Source organism: Dunckerocampus dactyliophorus, chromosome 10 (genome assembly GCF_027744805.1).
Source record: "Dunckerocampus dactyliophorus isolate RoL2022-P2 chromosome 10, RoL_Ddac_1.1, whole genome shotgun sequence".
In the NCBI taxonomy this organism is placed as follows: domain Eukaryota; kingdom Metazoa; phylum Chordata; class Actinopteri; order Syngnathiformes; family Syngnathidae; genus Dunckerocampus; species Dunckerocampus dactyliophorus.
The window spans coordinates 987,126-994,419 of NC_072828.1; the positions used below are offsets into that span (position 1 = coordinate 987,126).

The following is a 7,294-nucleotide window of genomic DNA, read 5'->3' on the forward strand; positions in this document are numbered from 1 at the left end:
ATTTGAATAAAACACATAAAACCAATGAGACTGGGTTTCATCGAGGTTCAGGTTCAGGCAGTATACTGAAAAAAATGATGAAGTGCTGTCATCGGCATTATAAGATCATTGTTAATCATCTTTACCTAACTACAGATATATACACACGTTATCAATAAAAATGAATAAAATCAGCATGTTTCTTTCTAGTATTAGATGAATTTGATTAAACCACATAAAACCAATGAGACTGGGTTTCAGAAAGGTTCGGACAGTAGGTGGCAGCATTCAGCTGGAGCGATATATTTTTCTACTCAAGTAAAACCAAAGAAGAAGAGGCTGAGCGCAAATCTTTTCACCACAAGGCGCTGATGCAGCGAATTGGTCCACCATACTACTTGTATACTGCTGGAGTTTGGTAAGAGTTTTCTTCTTCACATGTCATTCTGTTATTTTTTCACAATATTCAACAATGAATGATGATATTCCATGCAAGGTTGGCGTTCAACGTTCAGTGTTCAGCTTTGCTGCGTTGTAGTTTTAATTGACCCGCCATATTTATTTCCATGTTTACTGAACCTAAGCTAAGATAAGTAAACTACTTTCTGTGGAGAAAGACGCAATTTAAGTTTCATTTGTCATTCATTATTTTTGACAATACAGAACGGCAAGTGCCTGCTGCTTATATTGATAATCCTTCGAGATGGGCGACTTGTCGATGATTTGATTCAGAACAGTTAGTGGCGCAACTCGCGTCTATCCAAAGCAGGAAAATGTAGATAATTAGTGGCTTGCTGGAGGTTTCCATAGGCTGTGCACATCTCTGCCTAAATACGTCGAATATCAGTGCTTTATTGAAAAAATATTAGCATTATTTACTAAAACACAGAATATTAAATTGCAGCACTTCCTGTTTACTTTTCAAAGCAAGAGCTCTGGCGGGAGCATACCGTTTTGAGAGACCTTGTTTTCACATAATACTTTTATTTTGAAGTTGTGTCCGGGGAAGTTGTTCGATCAGTAGGGTCATGTACAAAACCTTTATTCAAATCTCCGCCAAACTTTTATTGAATAAAAGTTGTCCATAACTACGTTGGCTGCAGATGAACAGTGTGCGCTATAAGCGTGTTGTAGCTCTTTCCTTCCTCTCCATTCAGCTGTCGGCTCCTGTCTCTGCTCAGGGGGTGTTTGTGTACGTAGTCAGCACACCTCTAATGATGGAAACAAGATCTTTTGCTGAAAGATCTGTTACACTATTACATGGATGAAAAATGTCGCTAATAACTAATACTATAACACGAAGTTTAAGTGATGTTTCTACCTCATTTTATTTATCAAATAACATCACGAGTGATCTCCTCTCTCCACTATGCTGCACACACACACAGCTGCTTGCACGAAAGCTGCCAAATAAGTTCTTAATTGTCGTTTTTCGTAAACGTACAGCCCAAAAGTACCCAAATATAGGTTAGGCAATCAACCTGTTCAGTGAAGGGTAAGTAATGTGAACTGCATGTTTTACTGTGCATATGACAATAAAACTCTTGAATCTTGAAGCAGTGTAGTGCATCAACAGAAACTTACCCCCCACTTTGTCCCGTGAGCGGATTTCTGTTCGGACTTGAGTGATGAGGAACGTAGTTGTGGTTAGTTGGTGGGGTCACTTAAAGAGTTTGGCTTCTCAAAACAATATGCGTTCAAAAGAGTAATAAGTTTGCATCACAAAAATGCTTCCTCGAAAGAATCAGATCTCGCAATCTCTCGGCATTACTCTCTCCCATCGTATCTCTGCGAGTCCATTGTTGTGTATGTGTTCCACAGCGGCTGAAGACCGCTACGTCACATCCCTGCATGTCAAAAGTGTGGAACACATACAGTACATCACCAAAAACTGACCAGAACTGGGCTCATGGGACGAAGTGGGGGTAAGTCACTCTTGATGCACTACACTGCTGCTGGGGATGTCATACAACTTCATGGCAAAGAATCCCGACAATCCCTTTAATGCAATATTCAGTGATATTACGGTAAGTATATATTACTGAAAACATGCCAACAAAGTCATGATTCTAATGTGTTTGGATTCTGAAGTCAATCTGAATACGTTTCTTTGGAGGCATCTTGACTCTTAAAATGACCAAACACTGTTTAACTTGTTTTTTTCTGTGCTGGTCTCCCTCAGAGCATCAACATAGATGACATGGAGAGGGAGCTTCCTCTGACAACCATGGGGGTCTACGTGGTCAGAAAAGAAAATGCAGAGCCCGAAGAAGATCCAGAGGGTGTGGGAGTGCTGATTGAAGGGGTGGAGGTCCTTGCTGGCCTCCCAAGTATCACTTGTGGATGCGCCATGCTGTTTGGAATGATCTATGCACTCAATGTGGGCTACCCACAACACAAGCGTGGAAGTGTACATTTGATGTGTACCAGAAGATACTGATGAACCTAGATGGTAAGAAGCTTTCACCAAAAGTTCAGTCACTGAAAATCAAGATGCTGCAGTGATCTATTTGATGCAGTCATGCTTCACCAGTGGACTCTTTTTGACTCTTCCTTCTATACTTTCAATCTTTCACTTGTGATGGAAACAAATCTTGGACATTGTTGTGTTGTTATTGTTGTTATTGTTGCATTTAAATGTTTTTTTCTAATTTTTTGATATTCTAATTTTTTGGAAAGGGTCTGTATTTTAAACTGCATTTAATATGATGTGACTATCCAACATGCCAAGAATGATATTCCCGATGCAGGTAAATCTTCAATAAAAAAACATCCCTGCTGAAAACATGAACTAAGAAAAGTGACTTTAGTGTGAAAAATACATTTTGTTTACAATTTCCCCACCCAGACCCTAATTTTCCATAAAATTAGAATATCCAAAAATTAGAATACTGTGAAGAAATCACCATTTACGTCTCAGTTTTTGCAGGAAAAAAAAGAAAGAAATTAGGATCACATCACATTTCTTTCTTTTTTTTCCCTGCAAAAACTGAGACGTAAATGGTGATTTCTTCACAGTATTCTAATTTTTGGATATTCAAATTTTTTTGGAAAATGAGGTTCTGTAGGTTTTCCCAAGATGTCCTCATGTTACCTAAAGGAAAATAGTCTTGGCTATGAACGGTTAAACATGATGTTTTCATTTATTCAAACACTGCCAATTTCTTGAAACTGTTTGTTAAAACCAATACATTGGTTTTAATTTAAAATGTGTACCTTTCTCTGATATAATACATGTGACCAAGTAGATGAAAGGTAAATCATTGCATTTTTAAACTATTCATCATTTGTATGAAATATACTTGTAAGTTTTACATAAACCTACATTAACAGAATTACTTAGACTTTATTAACAATGTTAAATGAACGTTATTAACAACATTACATGAACTTTATTCAAACTTTTACATAAACCTTTTTGACAGCATTACTTAGACTTTATTAAATATAGAAGGTAAATTCTGGTAGCGGTTGGCACATAAATTAGCTATCTGTATTCCATTCATCTCAGTTTTATTTGATTCAATTACATATATTTTATTTTATGCTCTACATTAGGAAAACTTAATTCAATTGGATGGAAATTGGTCATGTAATTGAAATACGTAAATCTGAGTAAATAGGCCAAATTATTTTTTTCAGTGTGTTGCAGTATCTTTACTTTTATTTCATCCTATTAGCAATTCATTCATATTCATTTCAGCATCCATCACACTCTCCTCACCATCCTGTTTTAGGAACACATCCCTATTTTCTTTTAGCATCCTCTCTTTCCCTATTCTATGATGAGCATCCAGATGGTCTCCCCAACACACCAGTCCCAGCCATTGTTCCATTGTCTTCTAATGCAGGTGTTTGAACAAACCCTTTTCCCACTCATCTTCTTCAACATTGACCATACATCTCCTATCTTGCTTTGCCTTCCAATGGCAGAGCAATAATCCCTCCATGCCTTTTCTTTACTGCTTTGAATTACTCTTCGGCCTCTGGTCATTGATGACATTTTCTTGACTGAGGTTCTTCCTTAACCTTCTTAGTGCGCGATTTCTTTCTTTACAGCTGTTGTGCACTTTTCATTCCACCATGGAACCATTTTCCTTTCCCCTCCAACTCCCGGATCTCGGCGTGCGTGTTCATTATTGACCCGCCCACCGGGAAAACTCCCTGTACCTCCCAATGGCCAATCCACCCCTGGTCTCCGGCATGGGCCCGCCCACAGCGCCGTCTGATTGGTGAGACGCACGTGTAAGGCAGCCAATCGGCAGTGAAAGCTGTGCCTTTTCATCCCCTTTCATTGATTGGTCACATTTTTATGCCTTTCCCAATTCTAAAATTCATTTAATGACATGGCGGCGCAATGAATTGTAAACATATGTAGTTTATGTATTTATTTATTTAGGGCAGCATTTTTAACATTCTTCTTCATTTGCTGACATTTTCATTGATTCATCTCACGGCATTTTTCTTTCCATATTCACTCCAACAACTGAACCGATGGAGGAAATGATTCCCCACGTGAAGGAGGTGCTTTTATAGGAGTTGTTTTCTTGGCACGGACGGAAATGTCTTTGGTTTTGTCAGAGAGAAAAAAACCCCTCCGTCCTGTGTAGAAATGTTCCTTTTAAGTTCACATCCAAACCAGATTGTCCAAAAAGTCTTTTGCTGAGAGAAAGAATGAGATCATTGTCCCAATACTTGCGTCCACGTGACGTATCAGCACATACGTGCACGTTTAAACAACTACACACCTTCATCATCATTATCATCAACCAGCCAGCCAGGCGTCCATGAATGGAGGAAGAGGGCGTCCTCGGAGGGAGAAGTCACGTGACCGTCACAGGGACAAAGACGACACGGCGAGGAGGCGTTCCTCGCTGTGACACGTGGCTTGACAGCTTATCACATGTACAGTTCCATCCAATAGAGTGAAAGACTTGGATTGGACGGGAAGAACAATTCATGCTTGTATTGGTTTATACTTGTTGTGCAGGATGGTGTCCGGGGTCTTGTCTGCCTCCGCCGGGCCGTAGATCCTGGAGAGTGCATCAGGTTTAAACCTTGCGGGACCCCGGCCTGTAAGTGATAGTGAAGTCAAATCTGGTTAAGAAGAGCGACCAGCGTGCTTGGCGTGAATTCAGTCTGTGTGCTGATCTGATACAAGCTAGATTCTTGTGGTGAGTGAAGACGGTGAATGGTTTGGCTGCGCCCTCCAGCCAATGCCTCCACTCCCTCAGCGCAAGAACAATGGCCAGCAGCTCTCTATTCCCCACGTCGTAGTTTCCCTCTGCTTTGGTAAGGCGACGCGAGAAGAATGCACACGGGTGGAGCCTCTGGTCGGCCGGGGATCTCTGGGACAGGACCGCTCCCACTCCTGTATCCGAGGCGTCAACCTCAAAGAAAAATTGAGCAGAGGGGTCAGGGTGAGACTGTATAGGGGCTGAAGTAAATAGCTGCTTAAGTCTACAAAACGCTCTTTCGGCCTCAGTGGACCAAACAAATGGTTTATTAACAGATGTTAGCCTTGTCAGAGGTTCGGCAATAGAACTGAAATTCCGGATAAACCTCCTATAGAAGTTGGCGAACCCCAAGATTCTCTGTAAAGGCTTCCCTGCTGTCGGAGATGGCCAATAGACCACTGCCTGAATCTTGGCGGGATCGGCTCGAAGTTTGCCGCTCTCCACAATGTAACCCAAAAAAGACACAGAATTGGCGTGAATTCACACTTCTCAACTTTGACGTAAAGTCAATTTTCCAATAATCGAAGTAGGACTTGACGGACTTGTCGTACGTGTTCCTGCAAATCATGAGAGAAAATCAAAATATCATCGAGGTACACAAAGCAATTCTTATTGATAAGGTCGCTAAGAACATCATTAATGAGATTTTGGAAGACAGCTGGAGCGTTGGTTAATCCGAAAGGCATAAGGTATTCGAAGTGCCCCAGGGGCGTATTGAAAGCTGTTTTCCACTCGTCTCCCTCCCGAATCCGTACCAGGTGATAAGCACATCTAAGATCGAGTTTGGTGAAAAACTTAGCATTGTGCAGTGTGGAGAAGGCCGAATCCATCAATGGGAGGGGGTAACTGTTACGTACGGTGATGTCATTGAGTCCCCGATAGTCAATACAGGGACGGAGAGATTTATCTTTCTTTTCAACAAAAAAAAATCCCGCCCCCAGTGGTGACGTGGATGGACGGATGAGACCTGCTGCGAGAGATGAAGAAATGTATTCTTTAAGGGAAGCGAACTCGGGACCGGAAATGTTGTATAATCGGGAACTAGGGAGAGTGGCGTTAGGCAGGAGATTAAAGGCACAATCGTAGGGTCGGTGCGGGGGTAGAGCTTGGTCTAGGTCTTTGCTAAAGACTGGTTTGAGATCATGGTAGCAGGAGGGTACATTAGACAGATCGATTTCTTCCAAGCTCTTAGCCATGACGGGAGTTCTGATCATGGCGGCACGTAGGCAGTTGCTATGACAAAAGTTACTCCAATTAGATATGCGGTTATTATTCCAGTCAATTGAGGGATTATGGAGTTTGAGCCACGTGAGGCCAAGAACTACGGGAGCGGCTTGTGAGGGAATGATAAAGAATCTGATCTTCTCTACGTGATTGCCAGATAATTGCAACGAAATACTCAGTCTGGTGAGTGACGGTGGCGAGTTGAAGTCCCTCAAGCGAGTGCACTTCCTTAGGAACAGGTAGCTGAATGAATTTAATGTTCAATTCCTTGGCTAGATTAGTGTCGATAAAGCTATCATCAGCACCAGAGTCCACCAAAGCCATTATATTGTGTCTACCCCCCCTTACAGAGATTATAACCTCAATTTGTAGTCTTTGTTTGTCATACTGACAGTCCGTGTGAGTCCTTTCATACTCACACTCAGTGGAAGGTTTGCCTTCTTTAGTCCCGAAAGAAGTCGTGGTCTTCACAGGTTGCTCCTCGCCGTCAGAGCAAGGTGTGGGTCGGCGGGTTGGGCGCACCGAGCATCTGGCTACATGGTGATTCGGTTCCCCGCAGTAGAGGCAGAGGTGGAGGCGGCGACGGCGAGCCCTCTCAGAGGAGGTGAGGCGTCGTCCTCCCAGCTGCATTGGCACTTCTCCATTGTCGGAGCCGGCGTGACTCGGTGAAGTATCCAATCTGCGCTTGCCGGGGTCATGTAGTGGCATATAGATCCTGCTGCGTGAGGTGCGTGAATCCCCGGCTGGCTTGTCTCCCTCGAGCAACTCCCAGTCACGCTCCCTCAAACGATTATCCAGGCGAATTGTGAGATCGATGAGTTCATCCAAAATTTTAGGAGTCTCACGTACCGCTA

The 7,294-nt window shown here is 42.4% G+C and overlaps 1 long non-coding RNA gene across 1 annotated transcript; it reads left to right on the top strand.

Annotated features, from left to right (window-relative positions):
* Positions 1-308: 308 nt before the first annotated feature.
* On the top strand, positions 309-2,762 carry LOC129189331 (uncharacterized). The gene is made up of 3 exons (XR_008572786.1): positions 309-397; positions 1,801-1,904; positions 2,162-2,762. It is a non-coding gene; the product is annotated as an uncharacterized LOC129189331 (long non-coding RNA).
* Positions 2,763-7,294: the final 4,532 nt, after the last annotated feature.